Raw genomic sequence first — 20,793 nt, forward strand, 5'->3', positions numbered from 1 at the left:
ATGTGTAAGATAAAATTTATGGTGGACATTAAGAACAGGTTTAAATAGTGAAGTCTGGTGTGTAGCTCATTAAAAAATCAATAAACTGTGTAACATCCTTGCAAGAAATCTTTCCACAGTTACTGCAGAAGAGAGGAGGGAAAAACAGAGAGAAGCAATGCCCTTGGTGACCTTGTCCTCTAACAATACTTGTGGCTTGACAGTGACTGCAGAGCTGATACTTGGTTGCCCTGGCCTTTGCAATAAACCTAGCTCATTTTGTTCTTATGAAATAAGTTGTGCTTCCGCAGGAAAAAGAAAGTATCGGCAAAGAACAAGTGCTCTGAAACTAGTCTTGTTTGCTTTGTTTGCTGTAGGGTTGTTGCTGGTTATCTTGGTTATTCAATAGCGGATGGAGTTCTCAAAGGCTTGAATGCTTCTTTATTGCTAATTAATACCCTCAACTGGGATCGTTACCTTCAGGCATTTAGCTTGAACTTAAATGTTAAGTTCATCTGCTCTTACTTTAGACATTGCCTGCAGGAGAGCTGAGTTCAGAGCACTCCAGTTTCTTGATTTGTAGAGAAATATTAATCCCTCTTTCCTTCTCCTTTAAGTATAAAGGGAAATATTATTCTGATAGCTGAGAAAGTATATGTCAGACAGGGTGAAACCTGCCCATCAAGACCTCTTTGTAGTTGGTGAATAAAATTTAGTATACATAATAGTGATATGGAGTGTGAAGAGCAGAGCAAAGTTCTTGGCAAGTCACTTACCAAAAATGCAGCAGTTTCTAATGTCCTTGGAATTGCAATCATATCAAATGGATAGGAAGGTAATCCAAATAATGCAAGATAAGTGAAGGGCAAAATTTTTAGACCATTAGAAAGAGAAGCAAGTTCCTTCAAGTCTGCAACCTGAATGTTGCAGTCTTTTACCTCAACTTCTCATCTTTCAACTAATTGAATTCCTTGCTGTTAGATTGTGGGTTTTCTAGACAAAAGACACTCTTCCTCAGCTGGCTTGATTTGCAAATTAATCACACTTATAAATATGAGAATCATGTTTTAAAACAGTTGAAAAAATGGAATTATCAACCAAATCTGCTGTTTAGCAAATGTCAATGTTCCCTAATGAATTCAACTAGTGCTAATTCAAGGATAACTATCAGAAGTTCTGCTATAAAACAGGGAATACCAAAATATAAATTTGTGCCTCTCTACAAAGTTAACTGGTTATTTTTTGGTTTTAAGGCGCTCAGAACATCAGCCCTATCCCACTGGCTACCTATTCAAATAATACAAAAGAAGAAATGTCTGTACAGCAATTGTTGAACATACTCAGGAAAAAAAAAAAAAGAGAGAAACAAAAGAGAGTTTTCTAATGCAATTCACACAGGTAGATCTTCTAGACACCATGTCCAGAATCACAGAATTATTTAGATTGGAAAAGATCCCTGAGATCAAGTCCAACCTTTGACTGTTCACCATCTTGTCAACTAGATTATGGCGCTATTTGCCACATCCAGTTGTTTCTTGAACATCTCCAAGCATAGTGACTCCACCCCCTTCTTGGACAGTGCATTCTAGTGTTTAACAGTCATTCAGTGAAGAAATTCCTCCTGATGTCCAGCCTGAACCTCCCCTGGTGCAACTTGAGGCCATTTCCTCTTGTCCTGTCACTTTTTTCCTGGAAGACACCAACCTCTGCTTTGGTAGAGGTTGGTCTCTCTACCTCCTCCTTTCAGGGAGTTGTAGAGGCCAATGGGTTCTCCTCTGGGCCTCCTTTTCTCCAGGTGAAACAAGCCCAGCTCCCTCAGCTGCTCCTCATAGGACTTATCCTCTGGACCCTTCACCAGCTCCGTTGCCTTTCTCTGGACATGCTCTGGCACCTCAATGTCCTTCTTGTAGTGACAGGCCCAAAACTGATCACAGTATTTGAGGTGTGGCCACACCCATGCTGAGGACAGGGGGACAATCACTTCCCTGGTCACACTATTTCTGATGCAGGCCACAATGCCATTGCACTTTTTGGCCACCTGAGCAGATGCTGGCTTATGTTCAGCTGGACACAAATAGCACCCCCAGATCCTTTTTTGATGAGCAGCTTTCCAGCCATGCTGCTCCCAGCCTGTAGCCCTCATGGGGTTGTTGTGGCTGAAGTGTAGGACATGACACTTGGACTTTGCTAATATTCACTAACATCTCAGATGCATATTTCAGGAAATGGGTTCAACTCCCAAAACTTTCCACTACTCTCAAGCCAATCTTTATAAAGTTTATGTATTAAATACATACATAGGTCTTATTGTTATTCACACAGTGGAAGTAGATTAGTGTCCAGCCTGCTGTCATAGCACATAATATAGGAGATAGATATCAGTCTAATATATCTGGGATGCTTGGTTCTAGGGACATGTAATGTACGTGCTACATGTTAATGCCGTTCAAATTCTACTGCTGTGTGTGTGAGATGATACAGATGCTTCCAGTTGCATGTCTTTCTGGCAAACTGTGACATTCCAGACCAAAAGCTAAAGAGTATTTAAAAGCTGATTATATTTGTGCAGAAATATCAGTCAAGTCCTGTTAGAATCAAAATAGACTTAATTTCGATACACAAAGCTTCAGATTGTTTGGACATTTGCAAGAGCATAGCACGCAAGTCTCTGGTCCTCAATGTAGTGTTGGCGATTAGATATTTCTATCTTATTCATATTCATGTGTCAGAGGTGTTCATGTTCTACATTAAAAACTTAGTCCTTTCCAACTTTAGAGGAAAAACTTCACAGAGGAACATAATACACCGTACAATTAACCGGCTTATTGCTTGGCGCAGCACAGTAAGGTAGGAAGCCTTGATTGTGAGCTCAAATCTACTCAAATCAAGTCTACTTGTTCACTCCCAAATAATTAGATTTGGGGTCTTTTTTGCATTCTGTCTGGCATTGGTTTTGTCAGCCTTTCATGGCGAGTTTAGTTTGTATAGTTCGTTCTACAGTCAAGATGCTATTCCATTCTCATGTTTCAAAACCAGTACAAAATTTCTTTCCCAGTCAACATTCTCCAACAGTAGCTAATTTCCTAACAGTTCAAGAAAAAAGGTTGTGGGTAATATCACTCTTCACTGTTATTTGCACATACACTATGTGTAACAATAGCAATGCTGTTAACAGATCCCATAGGTAATGTAATTTATGTAATAGATAAAATCAGCATGGTGCATCTTGTATTAGTTCTTTTCCGCTAAACATTGTATGAACACAAACCACTTGAACTCAAACACAGGGAATAATTTATTAATGTCTTTATATAATCCATATTTTCCTGAAACTTGGCAATATTTCCATTGTTCTCCCCGCATTCTTAAAGCACACAAGTATTCCTACTGATATTTTCATGTCACTTACTGAAAGAGTTTTCTTTGAGGAATGTCCCCTAAATGGTAGAGGTACTTACATGCTATGTTATTTGTGTGAACTTTATATATCATTACTGTTAAGCAAGGAGGAGTTTACACATGCCTTAGGAAGTTTCTCCTCATTCATATCCCTTTTGTTGATACCTCAGGCTTCAAACACATCTTTGACATGCTGAACTAGTCCAGCATTTTTTTGCATGTGTGGTTGTGGGGCCATTTTGATCTCTTTTCAAAACAAAGACCCTGTTTCCATCAGCTGTAGTTTTCTTTAGCAGGAGCTCAGTGATTAAGGATGTTAGTGGGCTAGATGCCAAACTCTCTTTACCCACATTTGATATGAAAAAGATGGGGTTACACATTCAAAGCATCACCCTACTCAATGAATAACCACAGTGTCCTCAAGAACCTCACTGAGCAGACTTCTATTCAGAGAAAATGCAATTTATGTCTTGAATGAACAGAAAGTAAGTCCTAGCCAAAAACCTGCGAAACCTAGTTTCCTGATTATCTTCAGAGTTAGAACAAAAATTGTATATAGATTGCTGTCAATGCTTGTAGTAAGCTAACGTATCTAGAATTCTGGCATAGGATGTAATGAAACTTTTGATCAGCTACAAAGTCGAATGTCGTGCTCCAGTGTATTCAGGTTCATCTTTTGAATAGTCAGGTACATCACTGTCTCTGTTACATTTGCTTACTGCACTCTGCAGGAGCTTTGGAACTTCCTTTGGTTCCATACCAAAGAATAAAGCTGAAGGAATACCCTGCACAGAAGTTTCATTGTCTGTTTACTAATTACAACACGAGCATATGCTCTTTCTCATAGCCAGAGAGCAACTCACAAGCAAGAGGCAGGAAAGAATGGTTGTTCCCACTTCCATGGCAAATCAATTCAACAGCAATGAAGACTTCATTTTCTACCAATGTTGTTATTAAAAGTCACACTAATTCATTTCCCATTACTGTTGCTACAGGACACTGGCATGAGGCATTCCTACAGGGAACCTTAGATGGTATATTATATAAAACTTTGCAAAATCAGATATGTATTACATGCTTTCTCTTCAGTTTCATTAAACTAGGTTTCCAGAATCCAGGTTCTTTACACTGATTTTGTGCTTTTCAGCCTCTCCATGAAAACAATGCAAGTTAAAATATGCATAGCAGGACAAGCCATCCTCTTGCACTGCAAGATTTCAGTTTCTAATGCAGGAACAGAATTTGAAAGTCAAAGCCATTCAGAACAGGCTGCAGTAGGTTCAGACTTCAAAGGCAAAAGGTCTGATACCACCATAGGTGAAAGTGAGATCACTTCTTAATCAATTAGGATTCAATGTGAATTCTCGGCAGAACATTAGAGAATATGAGAAATCAAATGCCAGAAATTCACCAGCCTAAGTCAGTGCAGTGTTTTCATACAGTTCAAAGACAAGTATATTCAAAGCTCAAGCTATACTAAAATTAGCCTGAAATTATTCAAACACTAAAACTAAAAGGTCTTTTTTCCTCAGGAGAAGAAACACTCCTGCTGTTTGATTCACCTGAAATAACTCCCAGTTTTGGGCTGCTGAACCAACTATATGTGGTACGTAATGTACACTGATAAAAAGGATGCACCTTAGTCAAAAAGGCAATATACATTGTTTAAAACCACATAAAAAGTAAAACCAAACAGCAGCACTTGCAAAGCCATCTCTAAAGTTATCCCTCCCCCTCCAGCACAGCATACTTAACAGTGTTTTTAGACAATCTGGTATGATAATCATAAGTAAAAATGACATTTTATGAGAACTATTTTTACAGAATAAGTGGAGAGACTGAGTGCAAAAAACATTAGTTTTTCTTTCTTTCTTTTTTTTTTTTTTTTTTTTAAGGTTGAGTTGTTTGTGTGAAACAGAAAAACCAGGCTTGTAAGAAATTCCAAATTATACTAATCCAAGGTCAGCTCTGCAACAGTGTCAGATTCAGTTTAGACTGCATATTGCTGTGAATTTCTCTATTTCCCACACCAGCTGTCAAAGTTAAGTAATTTCTTTGTAGTTCTGTAAGATGTTTTGATTTACCTAGGTCTGATTCCCAGGTATGGTTTCATGTCAATCCATGACATCAAGTAATCAGGTATATGTTACACATAGCACATGTGCAAATATTTTGGAATCATCCAAGAAAGTGATGAAGATAAGGCTTTGCTTCGCTATTGCTGAGACAGAAATCACTGCTTCACATCCAGGCTTAGTGATAGGCCAGAAGTGTGGGGCCAGGTAGACAGGGCTGTTCATTATCAGCTGTGCAGGCCATGGTTGTGTACAAGTATTTTCCTTGATCTTGCAGTAAGTAAATCATTACCTGGATGCATGTCCTCCTCTGCTGCTTCAATCCAACAATGAAATTGATAAAGGAGATAGTATTAATTGAGGATTACAGTCCATGGGGCTTTATTTCTTTTGCTAGGGGGAGAAAGAGCATGCAGGTAAGTATCAAAAGGACAGATGGAAAAGAAAAACTTCCCTGCTGCCCTTAGTAGCTGCTACATCATATTGTCATGTGTAACAAAATCACAATTTATCTGATATAAGACATTCATTTTTGCACTCATAGAAGGAAAAGAGCTTGCTGCTATTAAAAGCTGAAATATCTTTCTTTTAATTCACTTTGAGTCAGTCCCTGAGAGGCATGTTGGGACAAAGAAGGGGAAAATTAAGGTAGCACACAGCTGTGTACGGAACTCACAGGCTGCCAGCCAACTTACAAAACCCCTTTTGTCTGCATGGGCTGTCTGGACAGGACAAATGCTCATGTCCCAAAAGATTGCTACAGCAATGCCACTTACAGGCCAGGGTCGGGGTCAGGTTCTGGCTCTTAACACCAAATCAGATTAAGATTGTGTTGGGCATTGCATTCCTGCACTAGGTCCTCAACTGCACAGCAAATTTACCAGGGTTAGCATAGTATCATGGACCTTCCCCAGCTGAGGATGTGGGGTTTTGTTATATGGAACATGTGCATAATATTAGATTGTGAGCAAGATGCCACAGCCATTAGAAAGCTGTCTGGTGCATTGAATGCCTAAGGGCATGTGGATGACTCACTGAAATTCTGTTCAAACACAAGACATCTGCTTCAATATGTTTCCTGCCAGTCCTTTTGCATGGCTGGAAATAATAGGCTAGAGATTCTCTCCTACTCCACCAGTCCTGGCACCAAATGGGTGGAAAACTGCTGTAAGCCAGAATCTGGGATTCCCCTTTGAGTGATGTGAGCTGCCACTTGGCTCTGGGCAGTAAAGTGACCCTCTCTCTCTAAATCCTGAGTGAACATGGCAGGGAGAATCTCTGCGCTACCCTGGCAGCCCCAGTGGTTCATTATCCCAGTGCTCCAGCCATGCTGACTCCCCAGGGGCTATAAACTACTGCAAAGCCTTTGCTATTGCCTCCCTCTTTCTCCCAGAAGCTCAAAACTCATCTTATGCCATCCTACCTACTGTTGTGATATCAGTCTTATGCACAGAAATAACAGCAATTATTCCAATGACACTGTGATGTCACATGAAATTAAGGCGAAAAGTTCATATTAAAACAAAAAATATTTCTTCAATAAGGAGACGGTAAACTAGAATAAAAAACACTTTCAAAACCCCCAATAACAGTTTGCCAAAGATTTTGGTAATATTTGGTTCTGAAGATGCAGTTCCCATGACACAACCTGACTTCAAAGGAAATTTTAGCATATAAAATACATAGATCTGCACAAATGTGATGAACAACAAAGCAAAGTCACTGGCTTGCCTGCAGCAGCTCTACCTTAGAACCACACATCATCATACTTTTTTCCCCTTCTACTGAAGGGTCTGACCTAATTGCATTGTTCTAAGACAGTATTTCAGCTACAAATGAACCCTCACAACTATTTCATGTGAAAACTAAACTTTAAAGTGAAGCAGCAGATGCTGCCATGGAACATTCCTCAGAGCTTTCATGCAATGGTCACATCTGTTCAGCTGGAAGAGTGACTGTTTCAAACCAGCTATGGATTTTAAATGGTGACAAAAAAGAGAGAAAAAAAATATAGAAGGCTCTGGAAAAAACGTTAACTTGTAGTTCTGTATTGGGATAATAGCACTCTGGTAAAGTTTTGGATGGAAATTTGGGTCACAAACAAAAACAGTTTAAAACTACCAGTAATGCAAGCAATTATTTCCTGGTAAAACAGCAAAAAGGGAGCTACTGTTCACCCACACAGAAATACAGTTTTAGAGGCAAAGGTCCATCTCATCTTATGGTAATTTAATTCTTGCTATAAACTTTGAAAATGTTACAATTTCTGCTGAAATGTTACCCTAAGAGAAGTTGTAAGTAGATGTTGATATCTAGCGGAGCACTAGGGAGTGATAAATCTGGTTTTGTCTGTTTTCTTTAGTTGTTCTGTTCCTTCCTACTCATTTATAGAAAAGCACATGTCAATGGGACCTCTGTTCCCAGTTTTTAATCTTCAACTCACTGGCTTAGTAAGCGCAGGTAGTCCTCAAAATGTTAGCATGAACATAGCACTTCTCACTGGTAAATCTTTAAATATGCTTTACAAGTCACCTCAATTAACCCTTTACCCAAGTTTTAGAACATCCTTATGGAATAATACAGGTATTGAGACTTATGCCCATTTTACAGAAGCGGAAAGGGACCCAGCAAAAATAGGTTGATCATCCCAGGCTACAAGAGATACCAGCAAAAATGGTATCAAGCAACGTGTATTCTTAGCTGTTTCTCTTAGGACAGGCAATTAGTACATTTCCCAAACAGAACTGGCAGGAGAATGGAAAAAAATTGCAATTTAGGGAGTGTGGTACTGGGAGTAAATACTGTGTTTCCTGAAATTGAAATAGAACTGTGGAAGGAGTGTATGGACTTCAACCAAAGACAGAAGGAAAAAAATCCAAGCATGCAGCTGTTCTGCCCTTTTCAGAATCAATCTTGCGACTCCAGTTATGCTTCTCTTATGTGTGGGCCAGAGATGGTTTGCACTGAACAAATGCTGTGTACAACATTCATACTTAACTATCTCTGAAAAGCAGTCTCTGGTTAGGATTTTCTGAGTCAGCAGCCTTCAATGAAGGTAGATGATCTTAAATGAGGGTTTAACTGAGTCTGGCATCTAAACTCCTGGGAGGCTTGTAAACTTTCAAGTATTGATCTGAAGGACTTGCTCCTGGAAACATCTGATTGAGTGTTCTGTGGTCTTCCCCAACATCAGCATCTGAAAACAGTAACTTACTTGTTTGTTCTGCTTGAATTGTTACAGTTAACAGTGCTACCAGCAGAGGGGAACTCAGGTTCTCATGCCAGCTGGAAAAAAAATCAGACGTCTTTTTGAGGGTGTGGTGATTTTAGTTTGGGATTTTGTTTCAGGTTTTGGGGGTTTGTGAGGGGGAGGGTGGGGGTTCCTCTATTAAATATTTTTTTTTTTTTTTTAATTCAAGCATGAAGACAATATCACTTCCTGAAGTTGATGATTTTTAAAAAGATCAGTATTGTATGGGCTTCTATTAGCTACTCTGCAAGCAAGGAGAAAACTACTAAAAGCATCAAGTGTCTTCTGCCTCTACCAAACAAGAAGTTGCATCCCCTCATCCCCTCAGTTTATTGTTGCTATTTCACCCTTTAAAATAAAAACTCTTCACCTCAGCTGCAAAGAAGAAATGCCAAAGAGAAACTAATACAGCTTTGGGTCTTAAACTTTTTTGGGTGTATTTGTAACCAGTCACAAGTGCCAGGAAAAAACTTTTTGTCTCTTCAACACACTCTTACATAATTTGGCCCAAGGCATAAATAAATCAGCTGGTAAGCAGTGCCCGAACAAGACACTGAAGCAGTTGCTTCAGTCTGTCTATAGCACCTTCCAGCCTTCTCTTTATAATTTAAAGCCTAGTCACAGCAAGAGAGAAATTTTTAATGGCACTATACAATTTGGGTAGAGTAGAGAAGGAGTTTATTTCATCAAAAGGCTGTCAAGTCTGGAGACTGAAGCTGCTTTTCATACTGAGTTTTTATTGCCATTTTTCTGTCATTTATTGGCAGGATTTATTAAAGTAGTGTTCTATTAACCCAATCAAAAACTTTGAGCAAAATCTCACAATAGTAGTTGCTCAAACTTCTGCTCCAACTTTCTCTTCAGGGTTGGATGTGTTATAAAAGTTAAAGTTAAAAATAAATATACAGGTCAAATATTTCTGAGCTCTTTGTCTCAAGGTGACTGATTAATCAGGAATTAACGGATAATAGTCATGCTTCCCAACACAAATTTGGAGTACATTGTCAATACTTCTTTTCCCTTATTTTACCAACTTCTTAATTCTTTTTCCTCCATTCTTTTTGTTAAGAAATTTTGGTCAACAATACTTGCACTTCCATGCACATTATGAGATACTGTTGTCATAAGAGGAGACAATTTGATCTTTTCCAGTCCTGTCACAATTTTCACCCTCAACCTTTCTGATAGTTTTGCTAGAATAAGATCACCTCATGGATAATTGGTCCTGGCTAGAAGGTAGAATTGGAGAATTTGGTCAGACTATATGCCCAGAACCTGTCCACTAGATTACTGCAGCATTTGTTTTCCACAGATGCCTTCAAACACTGGAATGAGCTCTGTGTGCTAGAAGACGATTTCATCTCAAGGTAGGGGTGAATTCACATGCTGTGCTGGCATCAGGTCCAGTCAGAAGGTTTGGCTTTGTGATTTGTTTGTTTTTTTTTTTTTTTTTTTTTTTTTACTTTCTCTATTGAAGCAATAAGCAGAAGTCTTTGAAAAGTTTGCAGGGAAATATGTGTACTTATTCACATTTTCCCAGTATAACAGCTTTTTTGACAGATGCTTTCATTTCTTTTAGATTTAGATAATCAATATAGATTAAAATGAGACAGTGTAATTTGGACTATAAATAACCTTTACATTTGTAATCTGTTAAGTGCCCTTAATAAACCCAGCCCCTGAGTAAGAACATTTTTTCCTTTTGCCAAGGAATGATCTCTACCTGAGAGGTGGTTGAAGTTTTAACGTGATTTGTTACTGTACTCTGGGTTCATCCAGAGTTAGAACACCTAACAGGAGCTATATCAAGACTACTAAGGCACAGCACATTCTTTCAATCTCATTTTTATCACCAAATTTATATACTAATCAACTGATAGGAAACAGCTAAGTTCAGATAAGAATAGGCTGCTTTTAAGATGGAAATTTCATTTGGAGATGTTTTTTTTTCCACCCAGCACCATTGTGCTAATATACAATACAAGTTGTTTTCACTGAGTCAACATCAGGAACCTAGTTAGTGAACAAAGAGCTGGAATAATTGTAAAGCCTTCAATTCAATTTAAAAATTTAAAAAGTATTCTCCCCAGTCATTTTTTTCCCTAAGGCATACTGACTCAGTGCTAGTCAGGTAGATGTTAAAATAAGGTCCTTAACGAAGAGAACTCCTGCACCCTTTTGGGAACAAACTGGGAGCTTCTGTAAAGGTAAGGCTGGAGGTGGATCACAATTTGTCTCTGAGCTCTCAGCCCTCAAGGCCCTGGACTTTTCTCAAAGGTGTTTTTATCATGATGTTCACAACTGCTTTTTTACTTTGTTTATTCAATGGACAATGAATCACTGTCTAGGATGAAGAGTAATTGACAATTCCAGGGGATTTCTTTTAGAAAAACAAGACATCTCTACATTTAACCTGCCCAACTGGTTTAAAGAAACTGTGTTTGGCTCTTGTAGATCCCACAAAGAGTCTTTGTTTTCCACTGATTCCCCCCAGTCCTCTCCCACCCCATTTTACTTCTTACAGTTAACAATTGCTTCTTTTGCTGCACATAAATAATTCCATTACCTAGGATTTCTAAACTGATACAATTTCACAATGATCAACATTTGTTACACCACCACCTCCCCCATCACATTGACCAAGGTGATAGAGATTCTGATGAGAAATCCCAGCCTCTTCTTCCCAAGAACAAAAAAAACCCCATTACTCTTTCTCCCCTGCCCCAAAATATTCAAGATATAAGGTTCAATTAATCTATATATATTTTTTTAAATGCAAAAAAATATTGCATCTTAACACAGGAAGGCGTATAGTTTTAACTGTTATTTTTAAAAAGGCCTTATAGTTAGATTAAGCAAAATAAAATCTAATCCAAAAAGGCAACTGAATTGTTCTCATTAAAGGAAAACTTAGATTTTTTTTCCTCGAGCCTGGATCCTCATCAACAGATTTACAGAAGAAGGAAAAAAATTATGAAAACCTGTGAGATACAAGAAATTCAAGAATTCTTTTGAGGTCTGAGGGTACTTTCCCAGTTTCAGTTGAAAATAATTCAACCTAGTGATATGCAGATAGAAAACAAGACTAACTTCTGAAATCTTTGAAAAGAATACATCCTTTCAGCAAATGCAGTGATTTGGAATCCAAACACTTAAGAAAAGATAAAAAAGAAAGAGGTCTAAAACTAAGTTTAAAGAAGAAAATTAGCTGAAATCTGGACCAATCAAGAGGGTGAACCCACCTTAAATTATATATTATTTTTTGTGCCAACACTGCTCTCATGCTGGGAGTGTGAATAGAATACATTGTTCATTTGAACTCATTTTGCTAATTTTCCCCTTGAAAATTAAAGCATAATTGAATATTTCTCCAATTAGATACTTTTGTCAGTACTTTCAGTAGTTGCTAGTGGAACTGTAAATAGTTTTGAAGTGTGGGTGGGCAGACTGAAAAAATACTCTTTTTAGGTGCATTGTTAGGGGAGGAGTTTAATGTCATCCTGGAGAAATATGCACTGCCCTGTGGTTTTGGAATGGATACTGAGCAGGGAATCATCCAAAGACCAGCTCCCTGTACATGCTATGCAAAAGTGTTGCCCTGTTGTGGCTTTTGTTGCACTGATGTCTTGGAGTGATAATTACAACCGTATAAAACTGTTACTACTATCTGGAAATAGCTATTTAGCTTATGCACAGGTAGCTTTTTTAACATGGGGAAAATGGCATTGATATTTCAAGATATTCGTTTATTAAACTGTGGATTTCATAACTATGCGGATAATTTAAGAACAATATCTTCTTGTCAATTTAATCTTTGTAGATTTTTTATATGTTAAGTAATTTTTAAACTAAAATAATATATAATAATTGTCCAGCCATTTTTTCAGGAATCATACTTAAAATATCAAGTATTTTGAAAATGCACACAGGCACAAGTTGATTAACCTTTTTTTTTTTTTTAACTTTATAAATGACTCATTTCTGAGCTCAAGTCTGTCGTTCTGTGAACTCTTTCCAACCACTGCTTTAGAATTAAAACTTGCAAGTAGTACCAGTAGCTTGAGTGTTTGCTGTAAGGAAAGACAAACAGAAATCAAGCACAAAGCCCACAGGTATTCAGAAGAGTATTTGTGGAAATTTTTTTTTTGTCAGGCTGTGTGTCCTACAATCAAGAACTGTTTGTTCTTGTATGTCACATCATAAGGCTTAAGGAAGATGTACTTCTGCATCAACACAATGAAGTTCAGGTGTCCAAAGGCAACACCACCCTTCTGTCTGGATACTCAGAACTGTGTCTCTGCCTTCAAATTTTAAACTGCAGAAATTACAGGGCATCATCTCTGCTGGAAGAGAAGAAAGAAAAAAACAAACGCAAAATCCAAAAAGTCTACAGGAAAACACCCCCAGAAGACCTGAACCACAGAACTTTTCTTGGCCCTAGGAGGGAAGGTCAATTAGGGATAGGGAAAACAGGATCAGTATCAAGGGATGGAGGAGTCACCATTTCCCCTCATTGTCTTCAGCATGCAGGCCATGGAGCACTGACAGCTGTGGAGAAAACTTTTAAGTAGTGGAATAGGGTCTCGAAACTGTGAAATGTGCTGGGCTATGTAGGTTTTTGCCTTCATAGAATCATTAGGGTTGGAAAAAACTTCCAGGTTCATTGAGGCCAACCTTTGACTAAACACCACCACTTTCACAAGACCATATCACAGAGTGACACATCTGCTTGGTTTTTCAACAGTTCCAGGGACAGCAACTGCATCATCTCCCTGGGCAATGCATTCCAATGCTGGCCACACTCTCAGGGAAGAAATTCTTCCTGTAGAAGCTTTAATCGGAACATTACTAATTTGTCTGATAGCATAAGCCTTGGAGAGCTGTCAAAGGTATTCTGCATTTGCAATCCAAGAGGCAAGCTTGTTACCCTTAGTGCCTCACCCATGAACATTATTATATTTCTTCTGAAGATTCTGTGCCAAGAAAAAAATCAAATTCAGGACAAGAGAGTATAATCCACAGAGAAGCATATGTCCCCATTTCCCTGATTCCATATGTATGATTACTCATTTATACAAAAGCAATTAATAAACCAGAAACTTAAACCAACAAAGTTAAAAAAATAAAATTGATATTTGTTAAATAAAAATTCCTACTACATTGCACCACCTCTTATCTCCCTTCAGAAGTACTGACTGGTATCCATAGGAATGTATTGTGATTTTCACGTCCTATGAAGGTATGACAATCCCTCACAGGTACAAAAGCACCACCAAAAATGGGTTATTTGGTGGTATCTTGCAGAAATGAACCAACAAATCTTGCATAAATTAGTCCAACTAATTCACTATCTGCATAACTCTGAGCTATAAGTAAACAAGATACATTTAATTTGCATGGTATTTTGATCTCATCATGTCTAACAATTTCATGCATGTCTCGGTTTTGCCTTTATTCTGGTCTGGCTCACTTATTCCTTATTACTGTGCAAACAATCAACTCTCCAGGTTATTCCAAATCATGTCCATGCACTACATGCATAGATATTTCAAGAACAACTAGTGACTTGTTGAATTTTCAACATTAAACATTTGCATGTAGACAATTTAAATTCCTTATAGAAAAGTTTTCCTAAGACTGTCTCAATCAGGGATCAAAACCAAGGTTCTTCAAATAGAAGGTTACCCTTTTAAATTTTGACAGATTTTTCCATTTTATTTGTCAGTTTCTACTTCTTAGAATTCCCCTTCATAGAAATTACATATACTAGTACAACCTCAAAGAAGGGTTCTGTTGTTTTTTTTTTAAATATGTTCATTTTATTGAAATATGATATTACCTTGCTATTTCAGTGGGTGCTTACCTTTAGGCTCTAGACATAGCTGTTCTAAGTAGCAAGACTTTTTAAAATGACAGTCTGTATTTATGATTCAATAGCTGGTTATTTAAGCATTGTCAGTACAGAAATTGGTTAAATATTGAGGGGAAAATAAGGGACATCAGAGTAAAAGATGAAAGTCCCTTTAGGCAGAAAACTGGGAATTTGCCCAGAGCATTAACTCTTGATGCAAGACTCCAGAGCTCCCAACGGAATCTTTTTGACTGCTCATGCAGGTACATGGTAGTCTTTCCTAAATTTCAATGGTGCTATTATCTAATTTGTTGACAAGAACTATCTATTCACTTTTCAGTGCTGGCCCTGGCAGATGAATACCAGTCTGCCAACTCTGCTCTTTGGCACTGCTGGCAGGCTACAGGAGCAGGCAGCAATCCAAGGGGACACCCCTTTTGCAGGTGCTCTCAGCTCCTGAATGAAAAAGTGTGGAGTCCATTCTTATCACAGCTTTTATCAAGATAACTAGACCATAGTGATTCCCCAAAGCAGCATTTTTTGCTGTTGTTGACTTGTTTTAAAGAATATTTGTCTATTACAGGTATATATGCTGTCTTTCTTGAATACATTTTTCCACAACTTGCTTCTGAATCTTTTCCCTGGTTCTTTTTACACTTTGCAACCAACATGAAGTGGTGTATGAGCTCACACAGTCTTTTGTTTTTTCGGCTTATAGCAGCACCCTGAAGAATAACTGGCAGCCAGCATGCTTTGGCAAAGATATTGAAAACAAATCTCTGGTCTCTTCTGAGAATGGAAGATAACTGAAGTTTTGCTTTCAAAGGAAAGAAGGCATCTAGCACAAATGCTTAGGGAGTAAAGGACTTGTTTAAATATCTGTGAAGCAAGGGTGACAGAGAACAAGCTGAAGACTTTCACGTGTGTTTTATTCTCTGTATTTTTCCTGTATCTGTTGGCAGGAGAGAAACAATGAAGAACCTGGAATTCTCTTCCTCTTTTACAGGGGACTCTCTGCCGTGTGTTTGAACACATCACCTGAGTAGAACCTGTCCTTCAAGCCAAGATTGATTAAGCACTGTGAGTTAATCAAATGACAGACATCAACAAGGGCATAAAGCAGTATTTGTCCTAAACACAATACATTGGCCCAGGGCTTATAAAGATACAACAGCAACAAATGAAAGCACAGAGCTGTAATTTGTGTGAGGAAACTCATGACTGCTAATAAATTTTGTTGACAAACACCTGCCCAATGTATTATTTATCTATTGCCTAGCCAGCACTCTTGTAAGCTTACAGCGTTCTTCTGGATTAAGGAGGAAAACTCTGCTTGATTTTCCATAGTATATTTAATCAATTAGATTAAAAAACCCCCAGAAAATATTAAGAAACTAATTCAAAACTAGGTCCATTTGATAGACTGAGAGGCTATCAACATAAAAGACCTGTTTCATAGTAAAGAAATAATAAAAACCAGAGACACTCTCAGGATGTCTTTCATGCTGTGTCTTCTCTACACTTCTGTGTATAGAAATGTGAAATAGCTTAAGTCCTAAACTAGCACAGGTATATAGGTACCTGAAACTGTGACACTGTGCTCAGAGCGCAGGATCACTGTAAGAGACACAGATCTAGTCACCCAAAATGAAATATCAGGCTGCTATCAAGCCTAAAGCTACCTTTGTTAACTGTGCTCTTTACACAGTACAAGATCCTGATGGAAAGTTCACCCCAACATGGCTAGCCTGAGATGCCTAATATCATAAGCCATTCTACCCTAAGGCTCACACAAAGGCTACACTAAGACTTTTCATAAGACTTAGTGTAATTTTTGTTTCTATTTCCCTGACTTCAATAATCATGTCTTGCTACCTGCATAGGCTTTTTAAATTATCATGCTTATCAAATTTATTTAATACCAAAAGACTTCAAAAGAAAAGAAAAAAATCCTATATCTCTTTAATAGGTTTGTACCAATGAGCTTAAGAGTTGGAGAGCAGCACAAACAGTGCCTTTACTTTGTTCTATGATCATTCTTACATCCTTATTATTTATATCAACTTAAAAAGGACATGGACCTGCTGGAGCTAGTCCAGAGGAGGCCCACAAGAATGGTCAGAGGGCTGGAGCACCTCTGATATGTAGATAGGCTGAGAAAGTTGGGGCTGTTCAGCCTAGAAAAAAGAAGGCTCCAGGGGGACTTTATGAGAGCATCTTCTAGTACTTAAAGGGAGGACAAGAAAGCTGGAAAGGGACTTCACAAAGGCATGTAGTGATAGAATAAGGGGAAAAGGCTTTAAATTGAAAACATGTTTAGGAAGAAGTTCCTTATTGTGAGTACTGTAAGGGTGGTGAGGCACTGGAACAGGTTGCCCAGAGAAATTGTGGGTACCCAATCCCTGCAAATATTCATGGTTAAGTTGGCCTTTGAGCAATCTTTTCTAATGGGAGTACCCCAGCCCATGACACAGGGGTGTTAGGAGATGATCTTGAGTCGCTTCCAACCCAAGCCATTGTACAATTCTGTTCTCAGTGCTAACTAAAAGCCCTTGCCTTACCACTGCCCTGAATAATTATCTATTGTTTGAACACTCCAGAAAATGCCGGGAATGCCTTCTGGTCTCAGAGTGCTTTGTATTCTCTTGCTCTCATTAGGAGAATGTGAGATTCAGTTAGAGATTCAGTTTTTAAAAACTCACAAGGTTCAAGCACGTAAGCATTTGGTTCAGGTATAGATGACAACAGCACCTGGACTTGCTGAATAATGAATTTCCAGACAGATTCAATTCAGCTAAACTTTTCACAATTAGACTGGGGAGTGAAATGACAGCTGAGGCCTATAAATATAATATACCAACGTGTTCTTTAAAATTCCTGCACAAACTCACTTTTCCCTGAAAAGGCACCAACTCCATCAAGAAACATAATTTCAGTTTCTTTCCAATGTGGGCAGGTGCTCCAATGAAGGTAAGCTGCTCATAATAAGCAATTTCAGAAGGCAAAGGAAAATCTTCAGATATAAACATATTACCTCTCCAAACAGTCATTTTAATTACAATTCTTCATTGAATTCCAGCTCTAGGCTTAATATAAAGGGGCTGCATAACTAGCTAAGGGAGTACTACTCTATTTGCTAATAGTATTCTGAATCTCACCATTTACTTTGGCTCTGAAAATCAGAATTTGGATAAGAATGCATAGTCCTATATAATCTAATGCACCATTTTCAGAAAATGCTGTATAAAAAGTTCAGAGCAGCTGTTGGTGGATGCAGTTGGCAAGTGTCCTATTTCTGTGATAGTAAAAGACCTTTCCCTAAATGTATTTTGAACATTGTAGCAGAGATTTTATTTTTATTTCATGACAGAAAGCCATATGGGCAGAAAATTAGAGTGCCTTCATTACAGGGTTACCCCAAGGACCCCTTCCAGAAATAATAGAATGGCGAGGGTTGGAAGGGGCCTTAAACATCATCTAATCAAATACACTGAAATGTTTTTAAAGGATGGGGCAGATTTATTATTTTGGTCCAAGGCTGAGGCTCAACAACAATACAAGTAAAGACGCATTTAATACAAGAACAGTTACTAATAAATGCTATGATGCAAAGTTTCACCTTCAAATTTCCCTTGCTATTACCTGAAATAAAGATCAGCCTTGAAGAGAAAACAAAGTACAGCCAGACTATCAGAATTAAAATATCAGTTGAGTTCTAAATTTAAATCTTAGATTTGCAATTACATGCAGATCATTTACCTAGACACAAATATGGTGTCTTCTAGAAAGTCTGAGTGTGACACTGAAGCCCAAAGATAGCAGAAATCAAGTAATGGTGACTAACTTCCATCATTGTGTCTTCCTTTCAGTGAATAGTAATGCAGCAATTTATAACATATTTCAGTGGCACAGGTGCCATTCCAGTCAGAAACAACACCAAAAAACAAAACAAACAAACAAAGAAAAAACCCCAAAACCAAAAAACAAACCAAAACAAAAAAGGCTGTTTGGTCCAATAAACAAGGTAATGCACAAAAAACTTCAAAGTCCCAGGACTTAGATTGTACTCTGGGCACATTTGGCAAGAAATGGAATAACATAAATTAGATGCTAAAAACAATCATTCTCTCCCATACTTCTACAAATCATTTAGCTCATGACTTTTCTCACATATTCCCAAGCTGAGCTCATCGTGTATTTTGAGAGCTTCTGACACAATGCCTGGATCTAGTTGATCTCTTGGGTAAGATTCAGCCTGAGAAGAAACATACCAAAAATTCAGCCTTTAACCTTTGGCTTCCAGAGTGCTATGAAGAACAAAGATATCTTTTCATAGATCAACAAAGTGATCAGCATTACATCATGCTTTGGATTTCTAGAGGAGATGAATTTACAAGTTTCATTTTATAAAAGGATCTTATTTTCACAGCTTCCTTTCTTGCTGCTATGTGCCATTGTAAATGAATACTCATGTAAACTGAGGAAAGGTGGGGGAAGAGAGGGGGTGATACCCTTGCCAGTGCTTCAGATGCCAAAGCTGGAACAGCAGATTTTTGGTTCTTCCCTTTCAGAGAAGTCCACACTGAAGCAAGCAAAGCAAGCCCTTCCCCAGTACAAGATCTACCACTGAGACATTTCCACACTTTCTACCCTTCACTTTGTGTTACCCTTTATCTGGGATCACTTTGAACCAAAGCCTATCACACTGAAAAAGACAGACACATGTGGGTAGAACTGAGTCTAATTTGACCCAGTCCCTCCCTATAAGGCAATCTTACCATGAGGGAAGAAACTGAAGTATCTTAAAAGTTTGGAGATGCAGCAGACATCTCAGAAGAGATAGAAGTCTTTCTGTTCAAAAGTAAATTGCTGTGAGATGATTGTTTCCCTTTGTTATTTTTTGGTCTAATGAAACAAAATTGCTGTATCATCAACCTTCAGTACCCAAACCAATAAAGGTGATGGCAGAGTGTTTTTTGGCCACCTCCTCTTGAGAGGTCATAATTAGAACACTGATCCCAAGGTTTTCTGACTATGTGATTTGGTGATGCTCTAAACTATCTCAGCTCTGTCATTTTTGAAAAGGTGCAGTTTAAGGAGAGAAACAAAACATATACCAACCAAAACCCACAAGAAATAGCAGCAGTTGCTATTAAAAAAAAATACGAGAAAGCACCTTTCACTGAGGTGTACAATCATGTTCTTTAAAAGAAATTATATGGGTTTGGTCAAAATGAGCCTGTTTTAATACATTATAAAAATCTAAAGAGGCAAGTTTGAATGAAAAAAAGGTTTAACTACTTTTCATTTCCTCTAGAGATTGGCAAAACTTTTTATGTCTTAGCTTTAAATTAAAAGAAATTAAAGCACTTATACAGTGAAACAAAAACCTTCAGCTGCCTCATGCACATAGGACTACTCCCTGCCTCTGGAGAGTGCAGCTGCAAAATGAACCACACACAGAGCAGGTGACATTTCTTGAGGCATGGCTAATTTCACTCTTTGTAGTTGCAATGAGCAACCCAACTCTTCCCGTGCCAGCTGACAGACAGGTCTTGTGACACTTACCTGTCCTAATTTTTAGAGCTCCACAAAATAGAATGGATGATAGAAGTAGGCAGCAGGCACAGTCAGGCCACCCTATTTTAAGATTATCACTGGTCATTTCCACTGGCAGTAGAAAATGTGCTAGTTGCACTAATGACATTAAAAAGAGATTAAAAGTAATTAAGGAATGGCAGTGTGTTGTGTCAAAAGAGGTCAGTAAGGTAATACGCTGTCATAAGGCATCATGAAAATGCCAACTACTCAAACTACTCAGGAAATAAAGGTAGCTCTTGAAACATGCACTTCTAATCCAAATTCCTGACAAAGACACCAATTAATACTTCCCAAATATTGTTCTTTGTTCATGTACCAGAGCAGAAAAAAATGGATAAGAATTGTTTAATTTTACTGTAAACCGGATATTTTAATGGTTCTAATAATGGAATTTAAGAATATGAAAATACATTGAAGTTCATGGAAGAAAGTAGGTGCTTCAGCTTACAGTGCTCACAAGAACATTGGGTCAATTTTTTTTCTCCTTAGGTCAGATAATTCAATGTTTCTTTATGGAGATTTTTTTTTTGGTAAGGGTTTGTAATTCTAGACATGGATGTGACACTCTTTCTTAGTAGGTTTCAATTCAAAGCCCCAAAGATACCTGTCTAGGGAAATGCAAAGATGGGTTTGACACT

General features: G+C 38.0%; 1 long non-coding RNA gene across 1 annotated transcript; it reads left to right on the forward strand.

Annotated features, from left to right (window-relative positions):
* Positions 1–9,712: 9,712 nt before the first annotated feature.
* On the forward strand, positions 9,713–15,801 carry LOC134430047 (uncharacterized). Its single transcript, XR_010030711.1, has 3 exons — positions 9,713–9,939; positions 10,016–10,070; positions 15,561–15,801. It is a non-coding gene; the product is annotated as an uncharacterized LOC134430047 (long non-coding RNA).
* Positions 15,802–20,793: the final 4,992 nt, after the last annotated feature.

Source organism: Melospiza melodia, chromosome 1 (genome assembly GCF_035770615.1).
Source record: "Melospiza melodia melodia isolate bMelMel2 chromosome 1, bMelMel2.pri, whole genome shotgun sequence".
NCBI classification, from domain to species: Eukaryota; Metazoa; Chordata; class Aves; order Passeriformes; family Passerellidae; genus Melospiza; species Melospiza melodia.